This window comes from Eschrichtius robustus, chromosome 2 (assembly GCF_028021215.1).
Source record: "Eschrichtius robustus isolate mEscRob2 chromosome 2, mEscRob2.pri, whole genome shotgun sequence".
Taxonomy (NCBI): domain Eukaryota; kingdom Metazoa; phylum Chordata; class Mammalia; order Artiodactyla; family Eschrichtiidae; genus Eschrichtius; species Eschrichtius robustus.
In genome coordinates this window covers 92,630,229-92,653,617 of record NC_090825.1, presented here as the reverse complement: position 1 = coordinate 92,653,617, position 23,389 = coordinate 92,630,229, and the positions used below count along the sequence as shown (strand labels likewise).

Here is a 23,389-nt window from a genome sequence, read left to right as displayed (position 1 = left end):
CGCGCCCCGCTCCCGGCCGCGAGGAAGCCCGCGGCCCGAGCACCCCAGCGGCCCTGTGGCTGCGCGCGCGCACACACGCAGGCAGACACACACACACACACACACACACACACACACACACACGCGTGCGTGCACACAGTCACACGCGTGCACAGGCAACAAGAGTTGAGCTCTGATGTGATCAGCACCCTCCCCAGGTGCTCCCTTCTCCTTCCCTGAAGGATTTAGTAGGTTCCCCACTCTCAGCCCCACTGAAATCGTACTTTTGAAAATTGGAGATTGCGTTTTAGAAGCGGTTCTTTGCATTTCTGATTTTTTTTAAAAAACCTTATCTTTCTTATTTAAAATCTGACTGTCTTTTCACAGTAATGTAAAAGCTCAAAATTTTGCTACAGATTCGAACAAACTGGTTTTGTTGCCAACCAAACGGGATATAATTTTATGGTAATTGTCAGATGTTAGAGGACAAGATTATTTCCTAATTAAATTGCTTTGCCAAGAGAAAAAAGATATAAAGGATCATAATGTCTTTTAAATTTGCCATCAACATTTTACTTCTAATCACTGAAAGCAATGTTTTCCATTATAACAATCAAAAGGAAAGGGGGGGTGGACTTAGAAAACTAAGTTATTAAACATATATTTATAGAATGTCTTATTTTTTAGTCTTAAGTGTTTTTGAATACAGAAAAGCACACCTTAAAAAGCAATGTTTTACACTCAATTATAAAGACTACATTCTCTGTAACCTTATTGCCAGGACTATAGATGTCCTTGCACACTACCAAAGCAGCAAGTACTGATTAGGCTGCCTGTGGGTGCGATGTTTAAGGGGTCCACTAGGAGCTTCCCTGAATTAATCTAAAACATTACAGTCGTTTTCCTGCCAAAAAAGCTTACCTTGGAACCACTACTAGGAACAAAGGGAAAAAACAAGTCTCAGTGAACTTCCCTAATGCCTTCAGGGCCAGTGTTCACCAGCCAGGAAAGTGATGGAAGGCAGGTCTGTGGAGTAAACGGGGCAGTGGGATAGGGCAGAAGCCTGGGGGCTGCCTCTGCAGGTCTGAAGCCCAGGAAGCTGGTAAAGGGTACCCCAACATTGAGATCTTGGGCATTCACCTCAGAGTCAGACTCGAAACCCAACAGGGCACTGACACATGAACCAAAAATCTATCCCAGGAAAGTATGTTCAAAAGTTACTTCTACAAGAAAACATTTCTACACACACACAAACACACACAAAAACTGCCTTTAGTGTTTATGCAAAATTTACCTAAGAGGATGTCCTTTCAAAACACAGGGAAATTTGGAATTTATTAAACATTATTTTTTCTTCACGTGTTATCACAGACATCTAGGTGACACAGATTTTTTAAGTAATAAGAACACTGGGTCAGAATCATGATCTATTTACTGTGTTCCAGAAAACAGTTGCAAACCAACTATTCAAGAAACATTCTTGAGTCCCTCTGGGTGTAGGAGACTACACTAACCACTAGGGACCTAAATAGGACCACCCACCATGTCACCTCACTCAGGAAATGTAGCACTAGCTGTCTCAGGTGCTCCTGGCTGTCACGCTCCGTCCCACTCCCATCTATCCTGCGGGTGACATGGTAGACCCACTCGCCTGAAATACTTTTTAACCACGGTACTTACTCCCTGCTCCATTACAGTACAAAGACCATACTTAGTCTTCCACTTAAAATTTGCCACAACGTAACCACAATCCAGCTTTCTAGGTTTATCATCCCATCTTTTTCCCATTCATGGTATATCAGTCCCTTGCATCCGTATGGTTCATATTCATCCCTAGGCCATTAACGGTCAGGAAACAAAGTCACACAAACACTGACTTAAACCAGAGTGCCTCAGCCTCAGTAGTATTCTGATGTTTGGGGCCAGATGACTCTTTGATGGGGCCAAGGGGCGCAGTGGGGAGGGGATAGGGGGCCGTCCAGTTCATTGTAGGATGTTTAGCAGCATCTCTGGCCTCTACCAAGTGGATGCCTGTAGCAAGCCCTGGCTGTGCCAACCAAATATGTGTCCACACAATGTCAAATGTTCCTTGGAGGGGAAAACTTACCTCTGGTTGAGAATCACTGGCTTAAACAATCAGATCCATTCGTGAGAGGAAAGAGGTAGCCTCTCTTGAGCTATGTGGACCACATGCAGGAGGGACAGAGACCTGAACAAAACTGAGGTTTTCTTAGGAAAGAGGAAAAAGAAGAATGCAATGTCCTTATCTTGGACTTTACAGACTGGAGTGAGGGGGTAGGGAAACAATCAAAGCCAAAGTTACAGTGCACTGTGATAAGGACAGTTGTAGAGTTCTACACAAGGTACAATGTGAACACAAAGCCTCCTTTCTAAACCAGACCAGGGGTTCAAAGAAAGTTTCCTAAAGGAGGTGATGCTTAAACTGAATCTGTGAAGAATGAACAAAAGGCAGCAAATTGAAGAAGGGGGAAAGAGACATTCCAGCAGAGACGGGGGCAGATCATGAGCTAAGAAATTTGATTGCTGACTGGTGACAGCCAGGTGACAGAAGAACCCTGCGTCAGAAACTGACCGTTGTGTTCTATCCCTGACATGTATGCCAAAGAATAGTCCATCAGAGGACTTGGTCAAAAAGAGAAGATGTACTTTAGAAACAGGGTTTTCCTTCCATCTCTCTTAGATATCTGGTTCTCAAATATATCCAAATGTATGTTCCTGCAATTCTATTTGTTTTCAGCCTATGTCATTGCTTGAGGTAACAAGTTTCATGAGGTTGAATTCTAAGTGAAAGGCTGTGTATAAAATTGGTTAGAGCCAGGTCTATATGACCCTGGATAAGTTCTTTAGCCTTTTAGTCTGAGTTTCTTCATCTTTCAGTTGGGGTTTACATTTTAACCCCAGAGTGCTGTATTAAGTGGAATTGCGTACCGTGTTTGGCCTTTAGTTAGCAGTACATACACAGTAGCTTTATAGAATACAATAGAAGTATTATCGGAAACTTTATAGAATAAAACTTATATGACATATATAGTTCCTCTCTGGTCAACCCAAATGATGTGTGGCTCCCCAGTGACTCTTGCATGACTCTTGGGCCTTTTCACTTGCTGTTCCTGCTGCCACAATGCCTCTTTCCTCTTCTTCAATGTGTTAACTCTTGCTCATTTTTCACAAATTTGGGTTGTGTATCACCTCCTTTAGGAAACTTTCTTTGAAGCCCTGGTCTAATTTACAAAGGAGCCTTCATGCTTGCTGTGCACCCTGTGCAAAACTCCACAATTGTCCTTATCACACTGCCCTGTAACTTTGCCTTTATTTTTCTGTCTTCACCACTAGGCTGCAAATTCCATGAAGGAACAGACTGAAGACATGACTGGTTACCTGCCTGACACCCACTGTCTCTTTCCTCCTCCACATTCTTAGTGAAACCCTGATTTTGTCCTGGGCCCCATCTTTCCCCCATCCAGCCCATGATTCCAGGGAAGATGACCCTAAGGAGTAGATGCTAGTTATTTTAGCCAATCAGTGTATTGGATTGCCTGGATCTAATAATGCTCATCCAGAAATGAACATGTGACCATCAGACTGAAGGGAAAGAATTATATTGCATATTAGAGCTAAGAAATTTGAATTCTATGCTTAAAGCAATATAGAACCATTAAAGAAATTCAATCTGAAAGTGACATGACCAGATTTTTTTTTTCCTAGAAAGACTACTCTTAGAGCAGTTTGGAGGATGAATTTTAGTAGGAAGAAAGGGCAGAATTGAGGAAATAAGATGAATTAGGGGATTATTACAGTAATCCAGGTGAGTAATTATAAATAGCCCAAATTAAGGTAGAGACCATGGGAAATGAGATGAGGAAAGGAGTCAAGATACGTTCCAAGGTAGAATTGCAGGACTCATTAGGGTTTTAATAGAGTAACGGGGATTAGCTGGAGAAGAGAGTCCAAGATGATTCCAGGTTTCTGGCTCTGTGACTGCTTAGATGACGATGGTCCCTCCTGAAACAGAAAACACAAGAAGGAGAGTGGATTTGGGAGGAGAAGGAGGTGATGATAAGTTCAGTTCTGTACCTGTTGAGTGTAGAACTCATACATTCAATACTCCAACAGCAAGCTTTGAGTAATTTTCTTATCACTACCTCCCTTTTCCTCCTGCTTCTTTCCTACGATAGGCTGAATTGTGTCCCCTCCAAAATTCATACATTGAAGTCCTGACCCCCAGTATTTCAGAATGTGACTATATTTGGAGATAGGGTCTTTAAAGAGATGATTACGGTAAGATGACTCATGAGGGTAGGCTCTAATCCAATGTGACTGGTGTCCTTATAAGAAGGAGATTAAGACACAGGCACACACAAAGGAAAGACTGTGTGAAGATGCTGGGAGAAGATGGACATCTACCAGCCAAGGAGATAAGCTTGAAAGAAACCAACTCTGCTGACACCCCGATCTCCAGATTTGTGAGAAAATAAATTTCTGTTGTTTAAGCCACCCAGTCTGTGGTATTTTGTTATGGCAACCCTAGTAGACTAATACACCTGCCTTACCCCAAACATCCAGAAGACTAAAGGATTTGTAATATTTCTGTTTGTTATGAGTTTTAGGATATTGTAAAATAGAAAGTCCAAGAAGGAGCCTAAGCCTAAAGAAGTAACATGTCCACTAAGGGCAAGGCTTTGTCCAAACCCAGAAAGTAATATTAAATATGTATATGAAAGTTGTAGCGATGGAAACTCATCTGAAATTCAGGGTTCATGGTTCTCAGAACAGCATTCCAAAACACATAAGGAAACCAATTTACAATCAACGCTGTCCACTTGCAAGTTTCCAGCTGTATTTACACAGCTGCTGAAGGCAGCACAGATGAGGATTCTCCACTCCACCACTGAGAAACCCACACTGAGAATATGTTCAGAAAAGTGTCTTCATATCTGAGAATTCAGTAAGTCTCAGGAAGTAACACAAAACATCAAGAACTGAGCCATTGATGTTGGGGACATTGGCAATGAAAGGAGGAAAAATAGGTTTATATTTAGCAAACTGTGAAATCTGAACATAAAAGTGAATATAGGATAACTTCCAACTTACGTCACTCTATCAAACATAATGATGAACATAGCATTTGAAAGATAAAGGACAAATGTAAGAGATGAGGAACTTTTGAAAATCATGGTGATCTCAGGCTTGTATTTTGCCCAGCATCTAGAAATAATTGAAAGTCCCTGGAAAAGTCAAGTTAGCCCTCCTGTAGGTGAAGAACAAGCTTGCTGTTGTAGAAACAAAGAGATAAATGGAAGGAATGTCTCAAAGGAAGATTTATTCAGATTATCCTACTATGCAAAACAGACCCATATGAAACGTATTTTAAAATTAGCCTTCTGCTTGCCTTAAAACTTATCTGAATGGTGGTGCAAAACTTTAAAAATAATACGAGTGGTAAATGCTGTTCCAAAACAAGTATAAGGAATTTAAAAGTCCCAGTGTGTGTGTGCCCATGTATGTTTGTGTGTGTGTGTGTGTGTGTTAGCTAATTGGTCTTAACAAAGAAGAAGGGGAAATTGTGAATTTTTAAAAACTGATTAAAGTAATCAATGGATATTCTCCATAACACTGGGAAAATGCAGAAACATGCTCTAAGAAGCTGACAGAACGTACACCATTTTATTATATGAAGGTAGTGCTCACCTTATTCAAGACATGGAGTAACAAAAAAAGTCTCCAGATTTAAATATCCCTTGATACTGTGCCATGGTTAAAACAAAATTCTATACATACTAAATCTATTTTTGAAATTAACTCAAGCACCTTGACAGCTGAGCCAAGTTCTGTCCCCTTACAGTGGGATTTGTCATCCTCAGACTTCAGGATTCAATAGAACCTGAGATACCCAGGGTTATAGTTTGGGGAACCCTCATTAGGTACTTTCCTCACCTCATCACCCTTCTCATCTGACCACTTAGTGGAGAATGGAGATGGAAGGAGGAGGCTGACCAAAGGGAGAAACAGCTGATTGGAAGCCAGAAGGCTCTTTGCCTTTAGTATGAAGTTCTTCTTTTAAAAAATTGGAGTGATTTACTTCCTCTCCTTGTGGAGATACTCAAGAAGGTAAACCCTTGCCAGACACTTCAGACATCAAATGTTGTAGTTCCCTGGAATTCATGGGAATACACATGCAAAGAATGATCAAAGTGTTTGAATTTAAAAATAATAATACTTTCACATATTTTTGCTGTACTTTCTTTTATCTTGTAAAAATCTTCCAATATATATATATCTCATAAGCTTCAAGAAACAGATTTTATTATTCCTATTTAACAAATGAGGAAAAAGGCAAAAAAATGGAAAGAAGTCACTTAGGATCACAACTCTAGCTAGTAACACTGATTGGACTATCTAAACCATGACTAGACTGCATTACTTTTCACCAAAAGCCCTCAAGTCCCCAGAAAATAGCATTTGAAACAAGCATTCCGGGACTTCCCTGGTGGCGCAGTGGTTAAGAATCCGCCTGCCAATGCAGGGAACACGGGTTCAATCCCTGGTCCGGGAAGATCCCACATGCCGCGGAGCAACTAAGCCCGTGCGCCACAACTACTGAGCCTGCACTCTAGAGCCCGCGAGCCACAACTACTGAGCCCATGTGCCACAACTACTGAAGCCCGCACGTCTAGAGCCCATGCTCCACAACAAGAGAAGCCACCGCAATGAGAAGCCTGCGCACCACAATGAAGAGTAGCCCCCCACTTGCCACAACTAGAGAAAGCCTGCGTGCAGCAACGGAGACCCAACCCAGCCAAAAGTAAATAAATAAAATAAATAAATGTATTAAAAAAAAAAAAAAGAAAGAAAAGAAACAAGAATTCCTCCTGGGCTGAAAGTTAGCTTATAGAGTCCTTGTATCAATTCTGTTACATCTGTATCCTCATTTCACAGACGGAAAACTGAGGTGAAAAGAAAGCCACCCAATTACTTAATACCATGTAAAGAGTGGAGCTGGGACTTGAACTCAGGAAGTCTGACTCCAGAATCCTGTCTCTTAATCATCATGCTGTTGTACCCACACTGCTGTGCCCTGAGGCCTAGAAATTCCCAGATCCAATGGACACTGGTTAGTCCTTCACTCCTTGACTCCCCTTAATTTCTTAGCCTTTACTCTCTGGCTTCTTTGACCTTTTCACCGACTCATCTTCCGTCTTCTACCCCATAAATTCTGGCAATTTACAGAAAAGAGATGGTTCTGCAGGCAGGACAATTTGTAAACTTGAGACTCTTTGAAGTGATTCATTTATTTCACAAATGGTTTTGAATGACACCATGTGCCAGTTACTCCACCAAATACTGGTAATGACGTATTGTCAGAAAACAGAACTGAAAACCTAAGGTTCTCTTCCCCGCCCCACGCACCACAAACATACATTCATTTACATACCTATCCTTACGGTTCCTTTTAAAAGGGCACAGATTTCATAACCTCAGGTTCATCTTAGTTTTGGAGTTGTGTGTTTTTGGCGTTGGCCCTAAATTAAACATCTTTCTAGAGTTGAAAAAGGTGTCCTAAGCATTTTTTAAGACAGGGTGAAGTTTTATTTTTGTTGATTCTCAAAGGCATCATAATAAAACAGTGAGAATTTGACTCTGTGATTGGAAAGTCCCATGAGACTTTCCTGAGAATTCTGAGAATGTGCACATTAAGAAGCTGAAATCACAAGAGTCCAAGAAAAACTGCCAGGTCTTCATTTGCATGGGTTTGCCTCATTTTGCACCAAAAGATCAGAGCCTTAAAGAATCCAGCTATAATCCCTTAACTATGCCCTGAAAAGTTGAAAGGGTTAAACACTGCTCCTTAGTAGAGAGAAAATTCTTAGGTTTAGACAATCAAGATCACAAGTGCAGAGGGTGGTGCAAGGTGGTTCTCCATTATGCATCTTCAGTTGCCTCCTACACACTGAGTCCACCTGGGATGGACATCTGAAAGCCTCTCTCCTTGAGTCTCCCTCCCTTCCATTGTCTACTAGGCATTCTTAGCCCTTTGCCTCCCGCACTCCCCCTCTTTTCATCCTCCCTGGTGTTCTGTTGCTTCCTCTTCACAACTTCAAGTTCAAATTAGCAGCCCATTGATTTCTCCTCCAGGGAGTCGGGTGTCCTTCCGGTTCTGGTGGGAGAGAACAGCTGAAGGCCCAGGAAAGGGGTTGGTGAGAGCTTTTTCCCTGGAAGAGCTGGACAAGAGAAAATTTCTGTCGTAAATCATATGAATGGTAATTTTTCATTGGTTGCTAAGTTCAGAACCTTCTTTGTTCCTTCTGTCAACGAATTTACCTTTTATAGTTTTGCAGTTTAAAATGTCCTGAGTTCTTTTTGTCCAATTTTCATAAGTTGCAATTTACTTTAACTTCTCCTCCACCCCAGGGATTTAAGGACACACATGAACAAAGCCTAAATTGGTGACATATAAATGGAATCCATGCAGTCAGTGCTTCAACTTGAGCTAGGCTAAACTGAGATTAGACAGAGGTGTATTTTGGGGACATATATGAAGGAAGATTTTATGAGATAAATTAATGAGATAAACAAAATTTAAGTTTTTAAAGTTTAGCTTTATGTTTCAAAGTCTAGCTTTATGTTTCAAAGTCTGGCTTCAGCACATTTTCAGTAATTTTCACAAAATGTGCTGCAAATTACAAAAAAAAAAAATTATTAAAGCAGTCCCTGAATGATCTATGCTTAGGAGTAGTTCACTGGCAACTCTCCTGAGTGGCTTTACAAGGTAAAAAAGTAGTGGAAATCTCTGTCTCCAAGACAGATCTTTTTCCCTTTGTCTAAGTGTCCATGACACGTCCCTACCTGAATGACTCACAGGCATCATAAACTCACCTTACCCAAAACTGAAGTTATCATCTCCCTTGGAAGTAAGGGACCATCTTCTGTTCTCTGTTTATGCAAATGGTCACACTTCCACACACTCATTCACATATGGTGGAAACCTTCCTTAAATCCTTCTAAACAGTCCCCAGTTTGGGTGTTAATCCCATATCTCAAATATGGTCCTTCAAGCCTCAAGTTCAGCATTACCCTCTGTGTGAAGTTTTCCTGATGGCCCCAGTTACTCCTCATGGCACCATTCATTCAATTCAACAAATATTTATTGAGCATCTGCTTACTGTGTGCAAGGCAAAGGGCTAGGCACTGGAGATAGAGCCATGAACACGATAGATCCAGGCACTATCTTAATGGAACTTAATTCTACAATTACAATCACATATTCAAGATACAAGTAAAAAATTAGTAAGCAAGGCATTTTTAGATGAAGAATTTTTTTAAATGATGTGGCAAAGATTGACCCGGGGCAAGATGAGGGAAGGGGTATTCAGGGATGGCCTATTTGAGATGACACTTGAGCTAAGACCTGAATAATGAGATGGAGCCAGCAATTGAAAGATATGGGGGATAAGCATCCCTATCAGAGGCGGGGGAAAGCAAGTACAAAGGTACTGAGGCATGAATCAGTGGGGGTGTTCAAGGATAGGAAAAGTGTGATTGAGATAATGTGACTAGAGTGTAATGAGGAAGAGAAAAGAGTACCAAGGATGAGATCAGAAAGGTAGCATTCTTCTAGTTTAGGATGTGTTATGTTGTATTGTAAGACTTCATTGTGTCTGCTTGTCTTATCACCAGACTTTGGGATTACTTTTGATTTTTGGATCCCTGATGTCTGACATAAAACCTGGCACTAAGTAGATAAAATATCTGCTTAATGTATAAGTATAAAAGAACAAGTTTTTCTTCAAAAATAGAGTTTTAAGTGGTCAAATGGTTCAAGATAATGAAGTTTTACTAAATGTTTAATAAATTATCAATATTCAACTTCAAATATGCACAGAACTTGTGGAGGATTATAAAAGCAAACTATAGTTTCTCTCTTTAGGCTGTAAAGGCAGCTCTTAGCTTTAGAATTCATTTGAGGTGTTAAAATTATTTTTCTTAATCCTTAACCACATCAAGCTCAAGTTTGATTTAGTGCCAAAGCTGAAATGAAGTTGATGCTAACTTGACTAGACTTCAGGAAGGAAAAATAACAAATTATTCCCAATTATTCCCTCTCCCTGGGCAAGCAAGAGAAAAAAGCGCTACATCGTGATTTGAATGAGTACTTTCAAAGTATTTTCCAAAGCTCATGCGTGGAACCTTTTTTTCTCCCAGGAAAGAAACGTTCAATATCGAAAATTCTATTTTCACCTAAAGAACAAAAGTGTTTACATTTATTTTTCTCATCCATGTTAAAGTTAAAAAAATTTTTTCCTACAGCTATTAGGAGAATAGTACTAATACTTCATTTAGAAATAATGAAATGATGCAGAATGAGTTTAAGTAGTAGGTAAAGACAGATGAGTGCTGGTGGAAGGAAGGAATGAAAGAAGAAGCTATTGAGCTGATATGGGTTTTAAAAACATTTTTAAAAATTTATTTATTTATTTTATTTTTGGCTGCGTTGGGTCTTGGTTGCTACGCACGGGCTTTCTCTAGTTGCGGCGAGCGGGGGCTACTCTTTGTTGCGGTGCACGGGCTTCTCATTGCGGTGGCTTCTCCTGTTGCAGAGCACAGGCTCTAGGAGCGTGGGCTTCAGTAGTTGCAGCACGTGGGCTCAATAGCTGTGGCTCACGGGCTCTAGAGCGCAGGCTCAGTAGTTGTGGTGTGCGGGCTTAGTTGCTCCGCTGCATGTGGGATCTTCCCGGACCAGGGTTCAAAGCCGTGTCCCCTGCATTGGCAGGCAGATTCTTAACCACTGCGCCACCAAGGAAGCCCTGAGCTGATATGTTTTGAGAGGTATTGTGTTAGGCACATTCACCTGCATAATCCCCCTTAAACTTCACAAAATTCTTTGAGTTAGGCATTTTAAAACTCATTTTAACAGATCTGGGATTACTGAGTAAATAATTGCCTGAGATCACACACAGTTACTAAATGACAGAGATAGCATTTGAAAGCAGGACTGTCTGACCAGATGCTTCATATTCTTTTATGTGTATATGTAATATGTACATATTTATATATATAAAACAATTGAACATGTATATATTCCATATATATTACACATCCAATAGAAAATTTAGAGGCAGGATTTTATTGTGCCATCAAAATTTAGTATTTCCCTATCCTTCTAATATAAACCAAAAATTATATCAAAATCCCTAAGAACATTCTTCATGACCACAGTTTTAGCTAAAAAACTGAAGCAAAAGAATCGTGATTACAGAATGATTTAAAAATATATATCAGCTGTTAAAATAGCTTAGTTTATAGGTTGTTACAAATGCCACTATAAGAAAATGTAATTAGAAAAAGTTTTAGAGGAAATTGACTTACTGGAATTCCATGATCTATAAGACAATGGAAGAGGACTGGAAATTTCTCCAAATCCCTTCCAGTTCTAACACTCTAAAATCCTTTGACTTTAAAGCTTAGAATGGAATTATTGTATGAAAATCTATAAGTGTGGTCTTCTGTTTAAATGAAATTCTTTAGTTGCCCTCAAACTGTGATGATTTGTAAAATTATTATCTCAGTCACACTCTATTTGCTCACTTCCTCACTTTTGCATTCCTGATAAGCAATCAGAAATGACAGGATGGAAGGTTTTTTTTTTTAAATTTTTCAGTAGTTTTGAAATACTCTTCCTTTGTCATTTTTGTCAGTGCTTGTTTCACTAAATTTTAGAAATGATTCTGAGATGTCCATCATTAATATGCAAAGCTTTATTTTAAAGGGCAATCTCATTTCTACCTAAGAAATATTCTAGTTTCTGAAAGTCTGGAAGTTCAGCTGCCATAAGCAAATCATCATTTGGTTTGGGAGAACTTCTTTATGCACTTGGTGAGCATACTTAGTCTGGTCCCACATAAAGGAACAGGCGTAAGGCCTGAGAGCTGCAAAACCAAGTCATCTCATCCAGCTTCTCACTAAACACTGACACGGATGTCTCTGGTTCTTTATGGGAACTAATAATCATACCCTCTGAGTAGGGGGTTGCTTTGTTTCCCATGAAGAACGTAACTGGAATAACTTTTGACTCAACTTGAAAGATGTTATTTTCCTGAAATGTTTCTTTTCATGAATCTTTCTTATTACATATTATTAATCATGGAGGTATAATACAAATGATGTTGAGTTTCATAGCATGGCAGTTTTGGATTAGGTAATGTTATCTTGTTACTAATGGTTACTGCTGCTTAGTTTCTCTTCAGTAGCAGAGTAATGATATTCAGATGATCTATTTTAGGTTCCATGTTTATCTGTATTCAACTAAAGTCAACATAGTATTGATAATTCCAGAATTTTACTGCACATAAACACATTTTCTTTCAACTATTAATTATGTTTATACATCATCCATATGTCTCTGGTTGAGGGATCCAACAGATCCAACTGTGCAAGTTACAGTGCAAATAACTTTCATTTGATTCTCTGAGCCTTTATTTTTTAAAAATTAGGGAACTATTATATGCCCAACACTGTACTATGTCCTTGGATTAAAGATGAATCCTTTGCTCAAGGAAGGTGCAGCCTAAGGGGAGACTGAGTTGTAAACATACATAAAAACTCTAGTAAATATCTAACTCTCTAAAACAAATATAATAAATAGTATTTGAAGGTAACTAATTAGTCCTTGACCATTGCAAAAAACCAATAATGATATAGTGCTTTTATTTCACTCAAACCAAGCAGTCGGAGCTAAAGTATTAGTCAAAATCTCTTTGCTCAAGAAATTTGGAGATGTTTATTCCACGGAGAATATTTAACCATAAGGATTTATCTTCAGTGAAATTTGCTGGGGAACGGTGAGAATTTGTCTTTCTCAGTTGCCTCTGGGTAGATTGTGATCAAAATTCTCATGCAAAGATGTCTCTGCTTTCTGCCAAGAAGAGCCCAGAACCAAAGATAAGGTTACAGTGATATAAAGTTCTTCCTCTACCACAGTATTTCTTTGTTCCAAAACAGATTGCCTTCTATCGAGTGCCTAATATTCTTCTCTGTTTTTCTAAAAACCCCGGCGAGTCCAAATTTGGCTTGTGTCATCACAGAGTTTTACCTGTTCTGTCCCCAGAGCCCTGCATGGCACAGCAGCCCTGAGGTGCTTAGGACAACCCCAAGTGTTTCCTCAGACTAAGAAACACAAAGCCACACTCTTGGACCAGACAGGCCCTTCATCCGAGGTTGCAGGAGAAAGGTGATGAGAAGCCCCTTGTGTTTTTTCTACTCTGATCTTCTGACGGTTCATAAACCACCCGACAAATTCTGGATTAAACATACATTCTGAGAATTTAGACTAAAGCCTCAAGATGAAGAAGTCTAAAAAGATCATTCAACTCATCAATGTTCATTCTCCTTACATTACAAACTCAGCATTGTGCTAGATGCTGTGAATAAAGAAGAAAGAGGAGGAAAAAGAGAAATAAAGAGGGAAGGAGGGAGAGAGGAAGAAAAAAATAATAATAGGTACAGTAGGCATCTTAATGGCCTCCCAAAGATGCCTGTGTCCTACCCCCAAAATCTCTGAATATGTGATCTTACGTGGCAAAAGGGACTTTGCAGACATAATTAAAGTTACAGACCTTAAAAGGGAAGATGATTTTAGATTATCCAGTTGTGTCCACCTAGTCACATAGGCCTTTAAAAGCAGAGAACCTCTTTTAGCTGCAGCAAGATGTCACAGAAGGGGGAATTCAGAGAGATTCCAAATGTGAGAATGAGCCAGTGCTGTGGTGAGGGTTTGAAAACCGAGCGGTGTGCGGGGGCAATAAAACAGGAAGGCAGGTGGCCTTAAGGAGCTGAGAGAAGCTCCTGGCTGACAGCCAGCAAGGAAACAGGAGCCTCAGCTCTACAGTCTCAAGGAACTGAATTCTGCCAGCCACCTGAACGAGCTTGGAAACTGATTCACCTCCAGAGCCTCCGGAAAAAAACACAGCCTTGCTGACCCCCTGATTTCTGTCTTACAACACTAAGCAGAGGATTCAGCCAAGCTATGGTGACCTGGGCTTTTAACCTGCAGAACTATGAGATTTTTAAAAATGGGTGTTGTTTTAATTGCTAAATGTGTGACAGCTTGTTATGGAGGCAATAGGAAGCTGATACAAATAATAAGCGGTACTTGGCCGCAAAGAATCTAATGGAGAAGAAAGTGACTGAATGTTAGGTTATAACACTATGATTTTAATGGAAGAGGTCAGTGCGTGAGGAGAAATCATCCTGAAGAATGAGACTAATTGTTTTAAGCATCTCAGTGATATCGCTATTTAGAATACGCCTCATTTTGAGGGCATTTTATGAGATGCTCCAAGTTGACCAAGGATTTGGGAACAGTGTGCCGTGCCTGCCAATCTCTCTCTGACTTGTGGACTGCCCTAGGGAAGCATGAGGCATCTGATTACCACACATAAACACTTTTCAAAGCTGAACAAATAACCCTAACACAGAATCTTACTAAGAATGCAACTTGTCTTTTGCTTTCTTGAGAAAATTGTTAAGCTAGCAGCCATACTCATGTTCTGTGTGTCTGCCAATTGCTTTTTTATAAGCAGGCTTACTTTCAATTCTCTGGAGTGTGCATTAGGGCAAGATTATTTCTAATAATTCAGAGAATGCATTTAGAGCATACATGAGAATAAACTTTTTACTCACTAATAATATCAAGACCCATCTTGTGGGTGGCGGAAGAAAGGGCAGACTAAAGCTTTGTAAAATATGCTTTAGAAACCTGATGTAAAGGATATTTCAAATTACTCTTTCAATTATTAACAGAGGTAGTAGACAAGCAACAAGCTGGGGGAGAATATTTGCAAATCATGTCACAGAGAACGGACCAATTTCTTTAATGTAAAGAGAGCTCCCCTAAATCAATAAAAGACCAACAACCCCAAAGAATAATTGGTAAAGTATATTTTAAAAGAAGTCACAGACGAGGAAATACTAATGCTTTTTAAGCTTATAAAAGATACTCAATATCACTTATCATAAGAGACATTCAAATTAAAACCACAAATAAATATAATTTATACCTGTTGGACAGAGAAGTTCAAAACATTTTATGATATACTGTGTCTGGAGTATGAGGTGAGACAGTGTCCAATATTGCCAGTAGGTATATCGACTAGCTGAAACACTTTGGAGACAATTTGTTCATATTTACTAAAATTAAAAATGCGCAAATCCTTGAATCCAGCAAATTCACCTCTTACACTTTTTCCTATAGATAAACTTGTATTTGTAAAAATGATTTATGTAAAAGTACAATATTTGAAACACATTTGGTAATAGCAAATGTTTGGAAACAACTTATATTTCTATTAAGAGTGGGCTAGTTTAAAAACATCATGGAAAAATCATATAACACTATTCATCTGTTAAAAAGAATGAATAAAGTTGGAACAACCACTTTGGAAAACTGTTTGGTAATGTTTACTAAAGCTAAACATAGGGCTACCTTATGACCCAGTCTTCTCCCAGGTATATCCCCAAGAGAAATGAGTGCCTGTAGCCACCAAAAGACATGTGTAAGTCTGTCCCTAGCAGGTTTATTCAAAATGTCCCCAAACTGGAAACAATCCAGATGTCCATCAATTGGCGAATCTATTCATAAAATGGAATAATACTGGGAAATAAAAATAATAGCTGATATACACAACAACATGGAAAATCTCTCTGATGTGTTGAAGGAAAGAAGGAAAATACAAATACGGTTTCATTTATATGAAGTTTCAAAACAGGCAGAACTAATTGTAGTGACTGACATGAGACTAGAGGTTGATTCTGGGGGCATGAGGAACATTTTAAAGTGATGAAAATGCTCTATATCATGATCTGAATGGTGTTTACATGGGTGTACACATATACAAAACTCTTCATGCTATATACTTAAGATTGACACACTTTACACACTTTCCAATTTATGTTATACCTCAGTAAAAAAAAGTAAAAGAGGAAGAACATGGAAATGGATGAGGATGAGTAGGAGGATGTGTAGGAGGAAGGCAGCAGCTCTACATGTATCCATGTATATAATCTGCAAGCTAGATTGTTAAGTGAAAGCATTTCTCAACTAGAGTTCCTCATCTGAACCACAGCACACAGAAAATTATTTGTAATTATTTCTTCAATTCTCCCAAGAATGGTACATAATACCCATCCTGATGCCACGGAGAAAAGTTAATTTATCACATACAACTGATGCCTTAGGGTTTGAGAGATTAATTCTCTCCAGGAAATTTAGCTGAGAATATCTATGTATGCTACATTTTGTGTGCTTAAGTATATGTTTATCACAAGAAACTAACAGTGATTGCCTCTGAGAGGGAACGGTGTAGCTCACTTTTAATTGTATGACCTATTATACAATTCGAATTGTGTACTATGTGATGTAAACACGCACACATTTTTCTTTAAATGGGAAAGTGGGAGTGTAAGAGAGGCGGGACACTCAGGAATAAATGAAATGATGCTTCACTATAGTTGCACATTAACCAAAACATGTATGCTAGTGGTATTTAGCAACAAAAAATGTTTTAACCTCGGTTTTTAAGTCCAAAACTGCTGACTGTATTACTTTGAGTAATCTAAAAAAGAAAAAGTAAACATATTGAGGGCAAGGTGCATGATTTAAGACTGTCAAAGTTCCAAAACTGTCAGGGACATAGTTAAAGTATGGCAAGGCTCCAAAAATATTCTGCTAGCTGGTTGGGTCACTTTTTCCCATCTAGTCTAATTGTCATCTGATTGCCTGTGTGAGGGCTCACGTGAGAGGCTGATAACTGAGACAAATAGCCTAAGGGAGGTCCAGGAATATGATTGTTTTGTGGGTAATTTTAAAGGTTAGACAGCAAAATATCAAAACAGTTTTTCTGTTTTGCCCATGAATAAAGCAAGCTAAAGAAAGCCAAAGAAACTGAAGCCTGATGGCAGAAACTACAGGATTTAGCACGGATCAATTTAGCGTGTGTGCAAGCACATACACACACACATACAAACACACATCAGAAACTGAGTGGTCTGGGTGAGGAGAGGCAAGTTGCTTGCCAGTCTCCAGCCAGCACATCAGGCTCTCCGTATACCAGGAAAATTGCACCAGAATTTCCAGATAGAGTTGTAATCATGAAGATAACAACTACTATACAAGTATTATGAGATTTATTGAGCACATCAACGCATGTGCCAAGTGCTTTACGTGCACTGTATTGTTAAACCCTCACAATATCCCCCTGAAGTAAATAATGCTGTTATTCTCATGTTACAAATGAGGAAACAGGCTCAGTGAGCTTAAATAGCTTGCTTAACAGTTAGTGAGTGTAGAGCCTACTTCCTTTCCTCTGAACCATGTCCTGTTTGCGCGTTACATGGCCCATTGTCAGTCAGAGGTAGGAATTCCTTACATAAAGAATTATACATGCAGCTTCATACAGAGTCCAACTCCAATTGTGACTTAGGCTTTCCCCAAATCCATTACATTTCTTAATTTACTAATGCATTTGACTCCATTTCTTGAAATGGGCACACATTTCTCAGAAATGCTTTACAAGGTTGTTTTTATTTGTTTGCTTGTTTGTTTTTGCTGTGTTGCTCACCCTAAGGAGCTGATAGAGATTTCTTGAGAAAACTGTCGAGTAGCATATTCTTTAGCATCTTGCAAAGCCCTGCTATGGAGCCTCCTTAAATAAAGTTCACTGTCTAAGGGTTAGTTCATGCAAAATATCTTTAGAGATACTTCAGTAGCATACCATTTCTTGAGAAATTTCTTTGATTACCTAGGATAAGTTCACAATGATATTTCATTCAGTATTAAAGTATGTTCTATCCTTTTAACAGTCCTAGAGTACCAGAGAGGAACATCAACCATACTTTATTGAAACTCCTTGATTTATAATTCTTCACTACTTACAATATATATGCCCAGAAGACAGTAGGTAAGTAAATTAATGAAAATAAAAATATCTCTCCATTTTCTTTCTCATATTCCGTGTAGAATAATCTGTTTGCTTGGTTACAAAGTGATTGAAGCAATAAGGGTCAGCTTATTGTTTCATTTTGGGGATATCTCAGCCAACCCAGGGGCGAGAGGAAGAGTCAGAACCCTCAAGGGGGTGGAAGCAGGAACTAGATGGCTTTGGGGAACTAGATTTCTTTCTCCAGTTCTGGAAGCCAAATGGTTTGCATCCATGTCAAATTTGTCAGCATCTGCTTTGTGCCCCGTTGTTGCTGAGAGGTTTGCTCTGCTTTGCTCAGACTATGTTAGCTACTATCCTTTAGTCCTATCCCATTGTCCTAGGAAAACCATGTGATTGGATGAGTTTGAGCCAGTCGTCCACCATAATCCATTTCTCTGTAGGCAAGTGTGTGGAATCATGTGGTGCACTCCCTCTCAGCAGGGCTGTGGGAATGGAGAGGAGAGGGTTTGGGTGGATTTGCTAAGAAGAGGGTTATGGGAGTAGTGAGGACATGACTATGGAGAAAATAGTTGGAATTTGTATTATAGTTGCCATATGGGAAGCAATGTTCTTCCAGAATCTGGCTATTTAGGAACTAGTCAGAGAGCATCTCCATCGTATTTAGATATTTCCTCTCCTGAGTCAATCTAATTCTAAAAGTTCCTAAGATCAAAGGATAGACTTTGGAAAGGGAACCCAAGCAAACCCAGAATTGTGCTATAGGAGAGAGGACAAAAGTGGAGTTTACCTATTTGGTTTCATTATAAATGGGGACTTGGAGGCTCTCTCTTGATTGAATGGTGATTTCTGCCTCAGAAGATCTGTTCTGAAGCATATTCATAAAGTCTGAGGCTGAAACTTTCCCTGAATGTTCTGGAAATTAGAGATGGAAAACTTAAGTGGATAGTGCTGGCTGCAATTCAATGCACGCTAGTGCAATGCAGAGGGGGAAAATGTTATTTAAAACCACAAATGAATGTAGCAACTTCTGCCTTTTCCATGGAGAAGCTCGGGGTGGAAACAGGGAATAATTCATACAAATGAAGGACTAAATCTCTTCGCTTTTCCTTTTGCAGAAAGAGGTGGAGGAGGGAGCAAGGGTGAGGCTTAGATTTAGATGGCCTGTGTGGTTTAGCAGAATACACTAGTGGGTCTTTGTACACAAGAGAGAGTCTATGTGCTGAGTATAGGGTATGCAGATTCAGCGGAGCTAATGTGAATTAATTTTTATAAGAAAATGGAAGGCATTTAAAGTTATTACTCCTGAGAGAGAAGGGATAGAGAAGAAAACAGAGGAAACCAGGGAGGAGAGCCCTGGAACATAGGAAAGGATCCAGAGGGCTTTTCATATTAGGGTTTTCCAATATTCTATTTTAAGTTGTTTGGCTGCAATGTAAATACCATCCATTGCTGCAAGCCTCAGTCAAGTCTGCTTCACAGAAAATACTTTAATGAGTGTTTTTGCTTGTGAGTGTTTATTTGGTAGGGAGTGTATTTCTTTGTGTGTGTAAATTATGGAAGCAGGCTTGATTTCAAGTCTTATTGTATGTGGTAGAGAACAGAGAGAGGACATAAAAAACAGACAATTTATTAGTGGAACTAACTCAGTAAAAGCAGGAGCTAAGGGTCATCAGTGACTTGGAAAATTTTTACATTTCTCATTCTTGCTTCCTGTTGCGAGTTACTTTGCAAAGAAGTCCACACCAACATATACCTCATCCCTCATGCTCTTTTTACAATGTGAGGTTAATACATATCCATCAAGAAATGGAGTCTGTGTTCCTTCTCCTTGAACCTGGTAGATCCTTATAAATGCCTCACCCACTAGAACACGGGGGAAGGAATGCCGCATGACTTCTGAGGCTAGGTCCAAAAAGGCAATATGGCTTCCATCTGGCTCTTGCTTTCTCACAGGGGGTCTCCCTTAGAACCACACTACCATTTTGGAAGGAAGCTCGTGCACCATGGAAAGGCCATGTGTGGGTATATTCTGACCAACAGCCTCAGCTAAGCAACCAGCAAGCATCAACTCTTAAAACTGTGGGCATACAAGCCTGATGATTCCTGTTCTCAATCTTCCCATTTTCCAGCATAGAGTCCAGACATTGTGCAGCAGAGTCAGGCCATCTCCACCGTGTCCTAACTGACTCAAAGAAAGTCTGGGAAATAATCAATAATTATTATTGTTTTAAGCCACTAATTTTGGGAAAATTTATTATGCTGCAATAGATAAATAAAACAGCCTCACTCCCAGGATCCTCAGAAAAAAATTAAAGAACTTTGTAATGAAATTTGGACTAATTCTCTCTGAAGCTTAAAGAATTGGGTCATATCTGTTTTCATGGCACTTGTTAGAACTTAAGTACTATTCTTTGAACTTCAAGAGTTCTGTAGCCTGAAAGACTAAGGCTACCAGTGCAAGGAAGGATGAGACGTGCTATGGTCTGAATGTCTGAGTGCCCACAAAATTCATATGTTGAAATCCTAGCCCCTAAAGGTGATGATGTTGGGAGTTGGGACCTTTGGGAGGTGCTGAAAATCATGAAGGTGGAGCCGTCATGAATGGGATTAGTGCCTTATGAATGAGGCTCCAGAGAGATCCCTGGCCCCTTCCATTATATGACAATAAGAAGTCTGCTTCCCAGAAGAGGGCCCTCACCCAATCATGCTGGCTGGCTTCCTGACCTCACACTTCCAGCCTCCAGGACTGTGAGAAATAAATTCCTGTTGTTTATAAGTCCATGGTATTTTGTTATAGCAGCCAAAACAGACTGAGACAGGAGAGGCACTGGTTCACCTTTCAGGAATAAAAAGGAAGATGCCAAGGATAGCCAAGGAGAAAACAAGTAGCTTGACACAATAAGGAATTAATTCCTCTGGACTCAGCTATTAATCCATCTAGACTAACCATGTGACTGGAAAATTTCTGGTTTTTGTCTCAGTTTCTTCAACTTAAATGAGGCTCGTCCGTGTTTATAATTGTAAGGATCAATAGAGAAAATGCACGTAAAGTGTTCATCATAGTGCCCAGTACAGAATAAGCATGCTTTGAATATTAGCTGTTGTTATTAATATTATGCTTAGCACAGCACCTAACACTAGGTAATTGCTTAATAAGTGGTATCTGCAACTACTGAGTCCTCCAAATATTTACTCTAACATGCCAGTCCATATTACTAAATTCTGCATTCCTATTTCCAGGCCTATGTCCCTGGATTTCCATAAGGAGAGGACGGAAAGTTCTGTAGTCTATGGAACTGTCAGCTTATCAGTGTGACTAGTAAGCTCACCATAAAATTGAACTCATTCAAAATGTCCTCACCTAAAGCAATTTATTAGCTATTAGGCTAAAAAGGCATTAATTCACCTCTGCCTGTGTTGGAGTATAAATGGCAATCCTTAGAGATGTGATCATATATTCTGCCAACCTTGGAACATATTCATAACTTGGAGAATCTGTGTTTCAAATTAGACTCTCTTACATTTTGAGTGCTTAATTTCATTTACACTTAACTATATGAAACTTTTGACTCTTCTGTAAAATAGAGCTGAAAATAGATTTTCTGGGCATCTGAGAGTTCTAAATTATCTCTAAAAATAACACTTTGATGAGTAAAGCAGAGAAAAACCAGAAATTTCCCACAATATACACAGTAAGTGGAAAATTCAAGTAAGTGGGTGTAGGAAAACAAAGAACCACATGGTATTTTTTAAAATAGATACTTTTTCTCAGGCTTTGCATGAACTTGTGGTAGAAAGGCCTAATTGTTCTACAATATCAGCAGGGGACAACCCCCAAACTATAGATGACACTTCCAATAGACTTACAAACTATATAATTGGTCACAATATCTCCACTTTAAATCTCTGTGCTGACTGCCCCCATGAGAGATGGAGCAAGGCAGATGCACTAACTTAAGTGTCCTATATAAATTCTTGTCTTACTGCTTTATAATTTGAAATTTTAATTTTCTTAAAAGGTAAAAAATCTTCCCAATATTACCTCATATATTCTATATGTTGGGGAAAGGAGATTATTTGGCCCAAATATTCAACACAATTGGTCATTGTTATCCTTAACTTTGTCAGCCAGGTAGATGCAGGATAAAAGATTTAGTTAAGATGTCTGCTGGGTGCTATTTAAGGTCAGGTACTGGGCTATATGTATGCTGTACCAGCTTTGGTTTGTTATAATGTAGCTTTTCTCATCTACATCCAGCAGAGGAATGGTGTCCTGTACCACTAATGGTCTTTGAAAAAAGGGTTTTGCATGGCCAAATAAGTTGAGGAAATGTTAGTTTAAACATATTAAAACAATTTTCCTTCCTGCAGGACTTCTCAGGGTTTTTAATATATTAATGTGCATTTTGACTCTCCAAGAAAAATAGAATGTGAAGTATTTCCAAACCTTATTTAGTTGCGAATCATCTGTGAAAACTACAGGGCTTGGTTTGAGAACTGTTAGGGCAATGGATACTCAATGATGGCAATTCAAGAAAAAGTTACACTTTTCAAGGTTCCTAATCATCACTCATTCCACTTATTTTTTTTAAATAGATCTTTATTGGAGTATAATTGCTTCACAATACCATGTTAGTTTCTGTTGCACAACAAAGCGAATCAGCCATATGCATACACATGTCCCCATATCCCCTCCCTCTTGAGCCTCCCTCCCATCCTCCCTATCCCACCCCTCTAGGTGGTCACAAAGCACCGAGCCAATCTCCCTGTGCTATGCGGCTGCTTCCCACCAGCCAACTATTTTACATTCGGTAGTGTATATATGTCGAGGCTACTCTCACTTCGCGCCAGCTTCGCCCTCCCACCCCATGTCATCAAGTCCATTCTCTATGTTTACCTCTTTATTCCTGCCCTGCAACTAGGTTCATCAGTACCATTTTTAATATATTTTTTTAGATTCCATATATATGCGTTAGCATATGGTATTTGTTTTTCTCTTTCTGATTTACTTCATTCTGTATGACAGACTGTAGGTCCATCCACCTCACCACAAATAACTCAGTTTCATTGCTTTTTATGGCTGAGTAATATTCCATTGTATGTATGTGCCACATCTTCTTTATCCATTCATCTGTCGATGGACATTTAGGTTGCTTCCGTGTCCTGGGTATTGTAAATAGTGCTGCGATGAACATTGTGGTGCATGTTTTTTGAATTATGGTTTTCTCAGGGTATATGCCCAGTAGTGGGATTGCTGGGTCATATGGTAGTTCTATTTTTAGTTTTTTAAGGAACCTCCATACTGTTTTCCATAGTGGTTGTATCAATTTACATTCCCACCAACAGTGCAGGAGGGTTCCCTTTTCACCACACCCTTTCCAGCATTTATTGTTTCTAGCTTTTTTGATAATGCCCATCCTGACCGGCATGAGGTGATACCTCATTGCAGTTTTGAT

General features: G+C 39.3%; 1 long non-coding RNA gene across 1 annotated transcript in view; it reads right to left on the bottom strand.

Annotated features, from left to right (window-relative positions):
• Positions 1-7,274: 7,274 nt before the first annotated feature.
• LOC137757429 (uncharacterized) overlaps positions 7,275-23,389 on the bottom strand; it is a 310,561-nt gene continuing 294,446 nt past the window's right edge. Inside the window, exon 4 of the long non-coding RNA XR_011072339.1 lies at positions 7,275-8,219. This is a non-coding gene — a long non-coding RNA (uncharacterized lncRNA). The remainder of the gene's footprint in view (positions 8,220-23,389) is intronic.